Below are 16,233 nucleotides of genomic sequence, written 5' to 3'. Positions count from 1 at the left end.
TATGTCAGGCCAACTTCTCACAGAAATAAGCTTATGCCGTCAATGGGTGGCAAAAAGCCAGGAAACTGAAAGAAGGGAAGGTTCAGCATGCATAGTTTAAAAGTACGTTGAAAAAAAGATTTTTAGTCTTTAGTGAAAAGTAATTAAAGCAGTTTAATTGTCTGGTCCAGGATGCAAGCAAATTCCAAATTGTAGTGGCAACACCTTAGAAGGCTTGGGTGGCTGCTTTAGTGTGACTGAATTTCTTGCGTTACCAAGAAAGTCTTTAGACTCAGTGTTTTTAAAGGGTCCAATGAAAGTCTTAACATGAAGCCGGGGCGCAGTATTAAAACGTTTGAAGACCACTGACTTAAAGGTTGAGTAAAGTTATTTAGGTTTGTTAAGAAATTGTGTTTTGTAATCAAAACAGGCTAGTTGAAATTTTATTTTAGCTTTGAGCGGGAACCTGTGTAAGTCTTTGAGTAACGTGATCAGGATTTTGCCCCAGAAAGCATTCTTGCCACTGAGAGCATCACTGCTCTGACGGGTGTCATATATGCGCAGAATTTCCAAAATCGATTTTGGAGAGCACTAATGACCGGACAGCGGTCCTGACGTCTGATACGTGGGGTGACCTAGATAGAATTTATATATACATCATGCATATGACAATGTCATATATGTATTCGTTTAGTTTATTCTGAAATGCTAGATCAGTGCTACGCTTTTATTGGATAAAGGTTGCCTAGGACACATCACCTTGCTGTACTAGTGACTTTCTAATCTTTTTCATAGCCTTCTTATGCAGTGCTTAAGACATCAGTCAGCATGTGTTCCGCCCCACGGTGTACAGTTTGTCTGGGGCTTCCTCAAGGCTTGGTCAATTATAAGCTGATGAATCTTGGCCAAATGTCTTATCTGCATAAGGGTCGGGGTGTCACTCTAATGCAAACTATGGCTTCCTATGCCACCTGCCCTGTAGCTGGAATCATCCTTCTTGGAGTTGTTAAGCTTAAAAACGTTTTCTTCTTTTTGGTTTCAAACAGGACGCTCGGGCTGTCGATGCCATTGGGTCAGCAGGGAACAAAAGGCGCCAAGGAATGAACTTAGCAGGATAAATGCTCAGTGACCGAATCTTACTCTACAACGTAGGTCTTCCCCTATCCAGGCACATCTCCCTTAGAATCTTGGGATGAAGGCACAAGACAGATCGAACATGAGTTACTGTTTAAAACTGTTCTGTTACTGTTTAGGAGAACAAACGTTAAGGAGATAACTCGTTTGATTAACATGTTGACGTCGGACAGCTGCGTTTAAGATTATTATTTTACTCCATTTCGGTTTCCTTTATGACAGTTGAAATAGCTTCTAAGTGCTATATATTCATGTAATCAACAGGTGCATATAAACTAGATGAACTAGATCAGACAGCAAAAGCAAAGCACAAAACATAAGAGGGTCTAGTAGCTTTGCGGGCGAAGCTTTAATCTAAAACAATCTTATAGAACATAAGCATTAAAGCAGCATGGTACATACAGCATGACCAGTTATGGGTAATATTGTACTGTAGGCCAGAGACTTCAAGTCTTCTGCAATGTGCTGAAATCTTTACATGTCTGTTTTTTACTATAGGCAAAGCCACTGAAACTATATGGCAGAGAAGGGCTATTATTGACTAAATTATTGCAGCGAGAAAAGGTTAATTATGTGTCACATTTTGTGATAGTATTACTTTAATTATTTTGTCACTTTTACACAAACACTGCTTGGGAGAATCTTTTGTCTCATTGCTACCAGTTTAACACTCAAATACAGCAGTAAGTAACAGAGAGATGACCAGTTGAACTTTGAGGACCTCACTTTGTGGCAACACGTTTTGCTGCGTTTTTGTAACATTTGATCCGCTTGAGATAGAATGTTTTGTTTGTTGTTAAAATATATATGCAGACTGTGCCACAGATTATGGATTATGCGGCAAATCCATAATTATGCTGAAAAAGCCACAGCCATAAAATCGCATAATTCCAGTGGCCCGGACTATGGCAAAGAAGAAGACTGAACCTTACAAAGGTATCAATGATGCGATAATGAATTCACCCTGGTCTTACTTTCTCGAAAGTCCTGCAAGCAAGTGGAGGTTAGTTCAGTGTGTAAGGGCATTGGCTTTCAAAGTCACGCCAAAAATGCAGCAATCCACCAAAACCCCAAAGTGAACAGGCATTTGAAACACCAAAAAGAGTGATTTCCAATGGGCAAGGAGATGCCAGCCTAATGTAAACGAAGCAACTGTTCAGCGAAGGCTTCACCAAGGATTTGGTAGTTGGTGACAGAGGCACACTAATCAGCTGAGAAGGGCCATTTTCAACTCCAACCGGTCTCAAATGTTAATTTTCAGTAAGGGAGCTAGTGGTGCTGGCATCAGCAACCAAAGTAGTCTCCAGCATCAGATATTAGTATTTCATAAAATGCTAGCTGCTGCTAATATTTTACAATGGGGAGAAAAAGGCGACCTGAGGGCACCTAGCGGTCTTGGAATCAAAAGAACACAGTTAAATAACACTTTCTCTGGAACTGCAGGTTATCTGGAGGTAGCTCAAGTATTAGAGACATCAGAGGAAGCTACGATGAAAAAGAAACTTATTGTGGCCCACTTCAGGCTAAGGTAATGCAGGATCTCACAAAGTTAGGTAAGGGAAAGAGGAGAGCACACACTGCAAATCCTGAGTCCTTCGACAGTCGCAGCTTTTCCTCAGCTTTATGCGTCAAAGCCGTTGCCTGGTTTTGTCACAACCAACTGGGTGGATATTTCCGTGGCTGCGGAGCAGGCTCAGTTCTGCAAGCTGTCCGCAAAACTCAGTGAGCTGGGCTTTTCTCCTGTCGTTCAAGTACAGGCAGCTCTTTTTAAATTTTAAGCAGTCCCAAGGCACATCTTCCAGGCAGTGCACAACAGATGGGCTACAGTATGGCATAGGCATCAGGAGAGCATCACCTTACAAGGTAACTTCCACGGTCTTGGCAGCAGCCAAACACCTCTTCCCACTGGCACTGCACATCTCCTGAAGGTCAAAGTATGCCAGGATGTCAGTGTCGTAGTTTAAAATGCATAACTGCAACCAATTAATACAGGGCACCTCTTCCCTTGCAGTTCCCTCATTGTACACGATGGGGGAAACATAATTGGTCAAATGGATTAGCTTTTCAGGAGAAGCAGGCCAGACTTCTTAAGCAAGGTCTATAGCATATTCTACAAGCTCCCAGAGCAAGGAAAAGGAGGCAACTATGAAATATATTCATCAAAGCACAGAACAGACATACCAAACATGGGTACCATGCTACATAAAAGATCTGGAGGCAGGGCTGCTGACTAGGTAACAAAACTGGTTCTGTTAGCCCTTCGTCTGGATGTTAGAACTCTGGCTTGACAGGATACAAATATTTGTTCCCCGATCCTACAAGTAAGATTACAGGACTCTAAAAGAACCCACATGAGGGGCCTCATTTCGACAAAGGCTACATGGATAGAATCTCCATATTGTTCTGAAGTCACTATATCCTCTAGGAAAATACCATTCATGCAACACTAGAACAGAAATGAATGCCATACACAAAACAACACACTTCACACAAACTGTGAAACACTATGCTCTGGCAGAGGGCAGTGGAACTGCCAGGTTGGGGGGGACTTAACACATTTTCCATGTGGAGGTACACAGACCCTCTCCCAGGGATACAACTAAACACGTTTGTGGCCCTGCATCATGATATAAGCATCAACCACCAATCATCAGTCTCAAACAGCCTGGTGAAAGCCAGTTGTTCACTACAAGTGGGGTACACTCTGGGTTCCCACATTGACCAGCAGATTCTGTGACCCGCTAGTTGAGAAACAAACACAGGCACCACTCTCAGAGGACCCTTAGATTTCATAGTTCACTGAAATTAAAAACAGGACAGGCAAGAACAGTTTGAATCGAAAAGGGGCAGGTTGGCAGAGTTAATCTTACATTGAGATGTTATTTATTAACAAGTCATTTTAGAAGCAAACACTTTTGTGTGGTATGCCCCGAGATTTATACATTTGTCGGCCATCGGACTCTGTGCATTTTATCCCTGCTAAAGTGCTTTTGCCCTCCCTTTCAAACTTGCTTAAATTGGTATATACCTGATTAGAACATTTAATGTGCTTGTAGGTTCCTAGTATATGGTACCACCTGTACTCAGGGCCCGCAAATTAAACAATACTAGTGGGCTGCTTCACAGTTAAAAAATATTTAATTGCCATTTCGACTTGGCAAAATAAAACCTCTTCCATGCCCAATTCTTCCTTTTTAGTACTTATAAGTCACCTCTAAGGTGGGCCTTAAAAGCCCATAGGGCATGGTGCATGGTATTTAAATGTAGGACATGTATATTTACTTTTTTTACTTGTCCTGGTAGTGAAAATCCTCCAAAGCTTGTTTTTGTACTGTGACAAGGCTGGCTCTCCCAAAAGTTAACACTGGTTGACACAATTACAATAAGTGCTAAATTCAGTTTGGGAATAGCTAGAAAATTATTATAAGAACTCATTTCAACAGTAATTTAAAATCTAACATAATGGCCAAGCCAGATTTTATATTACTATTTTTTAAAATCACCCTTTTAGAAAGTTGCCAATTTCCTGCCTAAAACCAATACACTCTCCAGCCAATGTCCAGCTGCAAACTGACCCCTGATGGCTCCCCTGTGTTGAGTTGTGGATTGCCACAGGACAAAGGGATCTGGGTGTGGGGACAGGTTTCCTCCATTGACAAGATAGCTTGGCAGATGAAGCTCACACCTTGGCTGGTCTCTCTTTTGCCTCTCTAGTCAGGCTAGCTCCAACTTAATGGGAGAAGAGGAACTGACCTGAACTGATTTAGGTGGTGGACAAAGGATTGTCCTCAATCCCAGGCTGGCACTGAGCATAAATGAGGACCCCACAAACCTCTCTGCATAACAGTCCTGGACCTGTAAAGAATCAGAAGAAAGTCTTCTCTGTTATCTGAAGGAAGACTGGACCTGTCTGCCCTTAACCCAGGACTTCAAAGGTCAGTTGGCAGACCGGTTTGAGCTACAGGGGCATACGCTTATATAGGCCTCTCTCACTTCAACTGCTCAGCTGACCAATTCCAACTGGACGTGCCCTGGACCCTACTGCTGACCTCTGTTGGAGTGAAACCTACCCTAAGAGTATTGCCCCCAGACCCTAGACCATTGGCTGGTGGTAGAGTATACTCCTCCTGTCCTCAACCTCCAAAACGTGGGACCTGGAAACGTTTGACCAACTTTCTGCCTGGAGAACCAATGGAGAGCAGGGTCGCCATAGAAGCCACTGACGGCAAATCGCCAGTCGGCCTCAACATGCCTGGTTGCCCCGCAGAAGGAGATCCGACCGATTCCAGAAAAGTTTCTATGTTTGAGAGCGTCAAGGGTGTGACCAGGACGTACACCAAACACCTTCCAATCAATGTCAAGGCCTTCCTGGGCATGGACATTGCCCACTTTGAGCTTGCCCACTGTCATCGAACCCCGCTTTGGATTCAGCTTGCAGCTTGCCATGCTGATAATTTGTCATTGAGCACTTTTTCTCCATAAAAGTTTCTAAGTCAGAAGGTAAACTTCTGCCGGGACAAACCTGGTTCCTTTATCTAACTGTTGATCCTTTGCAGTCATCCTTAACTTTTGACTTTGGGTTGGTGCTTTGTGCTTTTTGGCACTATTTGTATTTAAAAATTCATATGTTCGGTTCTACTTATTAGATTTTTGTTGTTTTGGTGTCTTTTTAATTAGTCAAATACTTCCTGTTTTTCTAAATTGGTTTGGGATTTCTTGTATTGTGTTTTCACCTAATTACTATTGGAGTTTGGTAGAAATACTTCACATGGTGCCCCTAAAGTTAAGTCTGGCTGCCCTGTGCCACAGCTTTCAAGGCGTTGAGCACATGTTTATTCTACTTAATCATATGCAAGGACAATATATTTCATACTCTTCTGCTTACACAATGAAACAAGCATATTCAATGCAATAGGTCTCGCATGTACGCAAGTTTAAGCTATTTGCATTGTAAATGACAAAGCCTTTTATTTAAGTTTTAAAACCAAAACATAAATAAAAGACATTTTCATTTTCAATGCCAAATGCTTGTTTTCTTAACCAACTTACTCTCCTTTTTTCATCATAATGTCCCCAGAATGTGGTTACCTCATTATACCTAGAATGTTAAGTCGTAACATGGAATGGCATGCCTCAAGTGCTGTTGCCCGTTAAACAGTACTCGCACTGTGACAGTACAGCTAGGATTAAACATACTTTTTACCTTGAATCATTTTTGCTTCTTCGTAAAAATCCTGTTTCCCACAAATATCTGTATGCTTGGTAAGTTAGCTTTTCCTCTCCATTTTTTGACCAGAAAAGCCTAATGGAGAACATAGAAGAAGCTGTGGGCGCAATTAAGCCAGAGCAAGAAACTTAAAAGAAAATAACCTAGATTCTTTGATTGGTGGTTGGCGGGGATTCCTAAATGTTCCCCCTGTGCTGAAACCACATGTTGCACGATTGAAGGCAGGCCAAGGGGAATTATTAAACTAAAATGGGAATTTACATCGCTCTCCATACTGCTGAATGCATTTAAGTAACACTTTATAACATGAACCACCCCAAACAAGTCTTGTAATGCTGTACATAACAGTAAATAGTATATGACGATCTAAAGAAAACAAGCATTGGCATAGCCAATAGGTCTCACTTTTGGGACCTTATAAGTATTTAGTTATGCAGCACAATATCCTTGGTGCAACAACATCAACTGTTGCATGGCTAAACACTTATAAGGTCCCAAAGGTGAGACCTATTGGCTATGCCAATGCTTGTTTTTTATTTGATGGAATGGTTTAGATCTTCAAACAACACCAGTGAGTGGTTTGCTGCACAAAGGGCCAAGGGCTGCGATGAGGCTAAGACAAGGAGAACTACCTATTGCTTGTAACATGGAAAGGTTTCAGAATATCTGCATTCATCTGTATTTTATTAAACCCACCAAACATCAGCATGAAGAATCCCAATAAACATCTGCATCAACTCACATACCTCAACCACTCCCCCACCCCACTAATGTAAACACCAAACTGCTATTTATTTAATCTACCCCAAGGAAATTCTAGTGAATGCATGGAATATCTGCTTGAGTCACTAAACTAACCCCAATAACCAATAACATGACCAGCCACTAACCTTGGGTTCGGTGGCAGCATGCTGCCCAGGGTAAAGCGCTTCAGCACCTCGTCAGTGGTAGTAAGTGTTATATAAATGCAATTACAACTTACCAAGGTTCCCCAGAAATGGATTTCTGAGGCTTAGATATCTGTGTGAGTGAGAAGGGCTTGGGGGGGTTCAAGAGCGAGAGAGGGGGGAGAAAGAGAAGGCTTTGACTGTTGAAGAGAGGCTAGAGAGGGCGGGGCAGGCAGAGAACAAGACAGATGGAGAGTCAGAGTAAGGCGAGAAGGAGCAGGAGAGAGAAAGTGACAGGAAGTGAAGTAAGAGTGTGTAGAGAGAGAGCGAGGGGGTTGGGTGAGGGAGTGGGCTGAGGGCAATGTGTGTTTAGGAACATCAAAGGTTCTTGAAATGAAGTGACATCATTGAAGATGGAGTAGGTGGGAGAGAAGTGTCATGGCGAGGTGCGAAGAGAGATGAAAGAGAGGTGGGATTGGTAAAGGCAGAGGGGGCTGGAGAGTGTGCAAGACAATAAGGAATTTATGAAGGGAGAATGATGGGAGCATGGGAAGGTAATGTAAAAAAGGAAAAATATGGCAGAATATGAAAGACGGGCGGGATAAAGAGATGGCCTATAAAGGGGAAGAAAGGTGTGACGAAAGGAGCGGTCAGAAGAGGGTAGACATATAAAGTGGGAGAGAGGTAGGCGACAACGTATGGGAGTGAGTGATGGAAAAGGACAATGCAGATATTAAAATAGGAAAGGGAAAGAGGAGAAGATGAGGGTCCGAGAAGATGGTGAAGTGAGGAAGAAAAGGGGGCGAAGAAAGCACAAAGTAGAAACAGGACCAGGGAGAAGAAGGGCTCAGAAGAGTGATGAGCAGGAGATATAAAGGGGGACAGAGTGACGGGAAACTGGAATGATAAAGACAAAAGGTAGAGACGCGGCAAAGTAGGAAGAGAGCTGAGGTTGAGAAGATAGGGAAAGCAATGAGAAAAGGAGGAGCTAGTGAGACCATGTATGATGTCCTGGCTCGTTCAGGTATGGAGCGGAGATTCTGGGAGAGTGAGGGGAGGAAAAGTGGGGAGAGCCCATGAGCAAGGGAAGAGAGTCTGGAATGAAAAAGACCAGCGAGAACAAGGGGTTTAAGAGGGGAGAGAAAGAGATGTCAAGGGAGCAGGAGAGGGTGAGAAAAGGTGCTTCATGCGAGTGTGTGAAAGACCAGTAGATTGGGTCGACAGGGACAGAAAATAGTTTGGGAGAGCATCAAAGAAAAAAAAGAGATACCCCGATAAAGAAAGGGATGAAACAGAGAAGATAGGATGGTAGGTCTAAGGGGGAAGAGAGATTGTGACTGAGAGAGTAGGATAGAAAATGAGAAAGGAGAACGACAGGTTGGAAATTAAGAAATGCAGTAGCGATGGAGAAGTGTTAGAAAGCGTGGGAGCGAACATGTAAGAAGGAACGAAGGAATGGAACATGAAGGGTGAGATAAACCAGGGAAGAATGAAGAGAGGATGTTTGGAAACAAGAACAGGGAATACCTTTTGTAGGCAGAACTTCTTAAAATCACACATTCAACCCTATCAACAGACGCCATTCAGATCTTTTTTGTGGCGATTACATATGATTACAGCACACAAATTATAGTTTTGGCCTGCAGGTGGCGATAGGCCACCACGTCCAGAAATTAGTTTGGGGATGGTAATTTGTCTCCGTAACATCCCCCTTTTGAGTGTGCCAAAAAGTGTGATAAGGGCCCCACACAAAGTTTGCGGCATTTAAAAAACATATTGTGTGGCAAGAATGGCAAAATTATGGGACAAGAAAATACAAATTATGGAGCATGTTGCCACTTATACAAAGACAATGTTCTTTTTTTATTTTAACACCAAAGCAATCGGCAAATAAAACAAGCATTTCTTAAAAGCGGATGCCCATTACTCTCAGCGAGTGTGCTCAGATGGAGTGACAGGTGCTGGAAGGACGGAAGCAGAGGTGTGAGCGAGGAGGCGCGCGCGCTAAAAGGAAATAAAAACAAGAATTGGCCGAGTGGCCGTGAAAGTGATCGCGGGCTGTAAGGGTGCCTGCGAGCGATGCACTTAATGAGCCATGACGAGACAGGAAAGCTAGATGGCGCCTGTGCTCGTAACTGTGCGCGTAACCACACGCTCTAGGCCACACAAAAAGATGTGCTCGGCTTTTTGAAGCCCACTTACTAAACGTCTCGCCAGAGCAGCGCATGAGCTGGCTCAGGCAAGACCTAAAAACATGTGCCTTGATTTAAGAGGACAACAGGCTTTCTCCTTCCGGTTCTTGGCACCAACAGCTAGCAACCACCTTCCATTCAATCATCGCAGGGCCAACAATGAACACCAGTTTTGTAACCTACTCAAAACCTGCCATTTTGCAGAAGCATGCTGAATTGGGATCTGCTAGTTTTTCTGTTTCCCAGCGTGGGGCAGTCCTATAAGTAGCTATATAAGCTCTAGAAATAGTATCATTCATTAAATAATTTACCCGTTCATTCAAAACACAGCCATAGACAGAGTCATTGTAAATTGGGAGAACCCGCTAGAACTGTAGGGATTATGATAGCCACACAAAAAATGCCTGCTATGGTAGAGGTGAGGTGTCAATAGAACAGGGTCAATGGCCCCTCTGCAAAAACATCTTATACTAGTAAACTGAGGGGTAGTATTGTGATCGGCTCTTGTGAGTCGGACGACAGTGGTTCTTCTCCAGGCTCACTGGTGTATGTTTGTATTGTAGACTTCCAGATTGGAGGACGTGAAAACTGGACCATGACTGCCTAGTGAACACCTCAAACTTTTTTGAGAGTTACCAAGGAAATGTCTCATCTGAAAGAGAAAGTTTGTCTCCAGCTGTTCAGCATTCGTTCACCAAACACAGCCATCTAGATGCTCACTGGCTGAACAGTTACCCAAAACAACACGCTCTTGACAATGACAGTTACTCAAAGTAAACACATAAATGGCATGGCAGATAGATGACATAAAACAGCTCATACCCATTATATTGGTTACTCTATCTTAGAACTGCACTGTTATCTGCACTTTTAAGCATTTTGAGTGTACTTGAAGGCACCCACACTCCTGCAGTGCACAATGAGGTTTAACAGCAGCTGCGGGCCGGCCATGATTTATTATCCACGACAAGCATCTGTGAGCACTTATCTCTTGTGCTTATCTAGTAATGTGTTGTTTGCATTTACGCAGGCGCCAGCATCAACTATAATGTAGTGGCTTCTGTTTGATGCTTAGCAGAGAACAACTTTTGATCACTTTCATAGCCTATGTTTTAATAATAAATACACAATTCTCACGAAAGGCTACCGAGTGGGACTTTAAAATGTGTTAATGCGTTTAGTTTTACCTTGAATTCAATACTTGAACCTCACTGCAGCCAACGGTGTGAATGGTGAGTTCATCTAAGGCATCTAAGTATTGAAGACAGAGCTTGTTATAATGGAGGTCTGTTATGCATCCGGTGGCCAAAGATCTGATAGCCTTTATTGAGAAATAGAAGCCATTTTGTAGAGTGTACCAGGGGAATAACTCCATAAAACGGATATTGGGAACGTGTGAGGAATGCAGCGTTGTGTACCTAAAGTAAAATGTTTCTGGACTTGTACAAAATGAGTTTAGATATGGTGTTAATTTAGTCTCGTATCCAACAACTCTACGCAGTATTCAATTTATGAGACTATCTGAAAAGAAAACTAAGACATAGGGAAACTAAAAAAAAGACAGTTTGAGGGTGTTCTCACAGGTAAAACTACAAACCCTAGCAGAATAACACAGATTAATAGTGAAGCAGGTTGGAGGCTCTAATTAGGAATAGTTTTAATCAATGGACGTTCATAGTCAGGTCTAAAAACAATTTCGAAATTATGCAAATATATCGGATCGATGTTTCCTTTCAGCTGACATGTTTTTATAAATTAACTGCTTTTTCCAAGATTTACATCTCCTGAATTACTCAAATCATCTCTCAGCAGACGGCAGACTTTCATCTTGTAAGCAGCAGTGAGAGGCTGGTGCCGGCCATCTTGTCCTCTATTAAGCTATAGGGTGCTTTAAGCATGCATGCAGCGCTTCTACCATTAACATGGCATTGAAGCGCTTTATCAATCTGGGCAGGTCCGGGACTTGCCATCAATAGGTTGTGTATGATTGGATGCAGCGCTTACCTAGATGAGGGGCAGCTGGGGAGCAGAGATGGGTGGAATGTCTAGTTGGGTAACAGTTGCTGCAATAGGTTTACAGTGACGTGGCTGTGAATGGCACAGATGACCTGCCCGAGTCACTGCGGTTGGGTGCACCTGCAGCACTCACCGAGGCCTTCCCACTGCCCCAGACTGTAATGTATCCTGCAGCCTGGCTGCGTAGAGCAGATAATCCCTGCACTCTGTCACTACCCTGCTGTTAACCCGACACTTCTCAGTGCAAGGCAGAGAGATAAGTCATGTCCAGGGCAGCTGTCCACTCCTCCCTCCAAGAGGCTGCTGGAGCCCCGGTGCCTGCATTCCGGGCCTGTTTGCGGTGCCCTTACCAGCCTGGAGGTGCCACAGGGAGTCACCCTGCTGGCATGCATACATTACTTCAAGTGCCAGAGGCTCCGAGCGCTTCAGGTAGTGAAAAGGGGCAAGCGGCTTCTGAGTGACCTGCAGGACCCCGTTACATCGCCATGGGGAAGCGTGGGGTGTCCACAGCAGCTCGTCACACTGGCACAACACGCTCAGAGCAGATCAGTAAAGGGGAACAAAACAACAACACCTAGATGGAGACAGTGAGCCCTTGTTGTTGACATGGGCCTCCCAGCTTAAGGTTCAGTTGGCCCGTCAGAGATTTGATACTGAACCTCAAACCCTTCAGAGATCGATCCATCGATAACCATCATTGCTCAGAAACAGCAAAACTGTGGTCATAGGCGTCAAATAGTAACAAGGATTATCAATGCAATAGGACTCGCATTTATGCGAGACCTATTGCATTGGAAACAGGACTGCAGGCGGGTGGGCAAAAAGGCACGAATGGGCGGGGGAGTGCGGCGGCAGAAGTCACGGACTGCTGGAGGGGAGGGGGGGCAACACGGGAAGAAAATAGTGTTGAAAGTAAAGGGATCAGTAGCCATGGAAGGATACAAATGACGACATGCTTGTAATAAGGAGGGACTAACTAGCCTTAAACCAATCGCAAGGCAGCATTTAGGACCTAAGCCAATCAAAGAGATGGACGGAGAATGGGTGGAGCTTCCACGAAGCTTCCACGCTATACTGTATACTACATGCCTCGCAAAGCTAGCAGCGCATGCGCTGCAACGCTAGGCTTGACCTAAAAAAGTGATCTGTAACAAAATGTGTGCATATTGAAAGTGACCGAATACCTACCTATCCACAAGTTGAAGCACATTAATTTACAATTATCCCATCAGGATGTTCTAGCCATATGAAACCGTGTCTAAATGTCAAACTAGTTGATGATATTTTGACCTAACCACTACTTGATGGTCACCATCAGGATTAAGGAAAGTTTATCAAGCACAAGAAGCATCTTTACTCCAGCTTGTGTACAGGGAAGTCGTATGTCGTTATTTATATACACAGGTTGCACAATACATATTAACTTGGCATATGAGCATGCATGATAAATCATACTCTTTCGGGCGAACTGAGCTGCATGCTGATGAATTACCTTGGCAAATCATTACATTAGGCATGCAAAGTGAAAGAGGAAAATGTTTACATATGAAAGATAACATTGTTATTTAGATCAATGTCAAAAATAAGGAGAAAAATACTTTAAACTGCACTCGCTGAATTTATTTTTTACCATTCTGGATTTTTTTTCTTTTTAAGATAACAAGCTAATTGAAATATGTACGGTGTAAATCCCAATGTCAAAGCTGAAATATGTATGGTGGTAATCCTAATGTCAATGCTGAAATATGTATGGTGGTAATCCTAATGTCAAAGCTGAAATGTGTACGGTAGTAATACTAATGTCAAATCTGAAATATGTACGGTGGTAATCCTAATGTCAAAGTTGAAATATGTATGGTGGTAATCCTAATGTCAAAGTCACTGTATCCATCACAGTTCCCTCTGCATTCTGCCTGTGTGCAGATTGAAGGGTATCTACAGCCTCGTGCATCTCTGTTCATGCTCTCACTTGGACGTTTGTACACATAACAGTGCACATATGCTTACTACATTCATTTACGAGGCACATGAGACGATGGGTTACTGAGTGGTTTGGACTGAGAAGCACCCATGCATATACATAGCATTCAGGCACTGACTAATCGACCCAGCCCACAGCTCAGCTAAGCTGCTAATCAAGTCGAAGAGCACCTTAGTGCCATGGTTGGTGACAATCTGTGTTAAGATTTGTCAATGCCGATCCATCCACTTGACCAGTCATTCCTCCTTCCTTTTCTGTTCCATCAGAGCACTTTTTATTGTAAACCTTCAGCCATGCTGCTTTACAACATGGCTAAAAAGAATAAACCACTGACTAAAAGCCAATGACTCTCTATTTTAGGCAAAACCTATTGGATTTACCAATGCCTTTTTATTCCTGCCAGGACGGGGATGAGAGGGCAAGCAACAATGTGGAAGGGGGTGAAGCAACCAACAACACCGGCGCAAGCAAGAAACGACAGCAGAAACAAGAAATGAAGGGGCAAGCAAGAACTAACAAGGTAAGGAAGAAACTAAGGGGGCAAACAAACTATGGGGCAAACAATGGGGCAAGCAACAATACAGAACGGGTTGGGGTGGGGGAAAACGGCCTCAAACAAATGCACTGCTGTAACTACAAGTAAAACAAGCATTGGCATAGCAAATAGGTCTCGCCTTTGGGATCTTATAAGTGTTTAGCCATGCAGCACACAAGCTGCGAGGTTACAAACATCAGAAAGTACATTCAGCAGCCGGTCACATTTCATGTATCAGCGGCAGGACCAGAATGATTCCACCGTGCATGACTTGGGCTGTACGTTTTGGGTTCCGTCCTTGGAAACGCCGAGGTGTCACAAGGATAACTTTATAGTGATGCACTATTGCCGAGAATATGTGCACCCAATCAAGCCAGGCAGTGTTTATCCATTTACACCGTAACATAACAACAGATCTGTGGAGAAAATATTTGGGAACGGACTCCGATCTCCTGTAACATTGTGCGCAAAGAGCTCGCAACATCTGGCGGAAAACATTTCAGGGATACTTTTGAAACGTGCACGTTTTTTTTTTCTAAGGCTCAGATCGTCTAGTTTGCTGTAAACTACGCAAAAGTACGCATTTGGGGTTTATTTTCAGCTTTTGGTAATGGTTGATTGAACTGAAATAAGAACGACCCCCTTCGACGTGGCTGCGTCAGTGCTCCTCCGGTCTGAAGTAGCTGAATGAATGGATGCTGAAATGAATAGTGTGCTGATTTGTTTTTGAATGTTTTTTTTAGTTGGGAGCAGAACTAATTTGAGAATAAACGAGATTTATAAGGACGGGTAGTCAGAAATGATGTATTTATGGAGAAGATTATTGGAGATTTAATAAGGGGTGCCCATCACAACCAAAGACAGGGAGCGTGCGCGGCCAAGCTCGTTTATGGCGTCAATTTCACTGAATCTAACTGAAACTGAGAAAACAATCCGAAAGTGTTTTGTTTAAATTCGGGCCAACGAAATGGGTTGCAGGTAGGAGCGTATAGAGATGATGGGACCCGCTCACTTATAAAACAAGGGAGGGCAAGGGTGAGACAGGCAGGGGAGAGAGAGAAGAGAAATGTAAACAAGCGTGCGCGGCCATGCTAATTAGAAACAGATGGCCCCTGCGCGCTGCTGCTCGCTCCCGCAAGGTGGATGCCGCCACATGCCGAGTGTTAGGAAAGTACAGATCGATTCCAAAAGGTCATCTCCTAGTGCAACGCATGCGCGCTGCGCTAGGCTCAACCTAAATAAAGATACTGCCCTAGTCCTATGAGCAGTGCCAGGACACATACTGGGCAAGGAAGCCATACTTGGGAAATATCCATGGAAGGGACAAACACAGGAAGAAGAAATGAAGCCGGTCCTTAACAAAGAATGCAAAGAAATGGGAGTGACGATGAAGCCAATCATTGGAAGGGCTGTAAATCCCTATAAGTAAACAAAATGTCTTGCAAGCGACAACGCATGCGCTTTCTCAGGCGAGATCTTAAAATGTCACCATGTGAGAGGAGCAGTGACTGCAGAAGCGGGCTGAAACTGGGTTCCATTATAGGCCAACTACCATGGAGGGGTGGAACCAAGCAAGAGGGACGGGTTTTCTGGCGGGTACTGCATTATCCTGTATTACTAACCACCCCAAAACATGAAGGCATGACTGCGGGACTTGGGAAGCTGCTTCAGAAGCCTATTACTTTTTTGAAAAATATGTAGTATGATTTTGGTGAGAGAACCAGACCCGCTATACTCCTTTCCCTCTAAATCCCATTTTACGTAGAACCGGGTCAGTTATTTAAACCCAAATGCCTCACCAACCAGTTGGGGTAGTGAGGTCTCTCTCTGATCGCGGCAAGAAGTCGGAGATGGGACGTTTATAATATTCTAAAAAAAATATACTTTACATCTCCTGCTTTTTCGAAATTAGCGGCGTAAAGCTAAAAAAATAAAGATTTAACACACTTTCTTGAGTAAACTGACTAGAGACCGCGCGTCTGAATTTATAACATAGGCGCAGGAAAGCTGTCACTCAACCTAAAACTCGCAACAGGAAAACAGTGCGCCAGGCATGGAAAACGATGCAGCTAAGCACACTTCAGTGGAGCTCTGCTGACCTCCAGTGGTAACATTAACTAAAACAAGGCATGTATGGGTAGTGGTGTTTCTTTCCTGGTGGTGCTCGTGTAGCGTCTAGGAGGACGACAATTAAACTGCCAGCATAGGGGCCATGCAGGCCTGCCAAGCATCACGCATCAGGCGTGACTCTACCGCATTTCAGTGTGGTGTTCTGCATCACC

This window comes from Triturus cristatus, chromosome 1_1 (genome assembly GCF_964204655.1).
Source record: "Triturus cristatus chromosome 1_1, aTriCri1.1, whole genome shotgun sequence".
NCBI lineage: Eukaryota > Metazoa > Chordata > Amphibia > Caudata > Salamandridae > Triturus > Triturus cristatus.
This window is presented reverse-complemented; position numbering follows the sequence as displayed.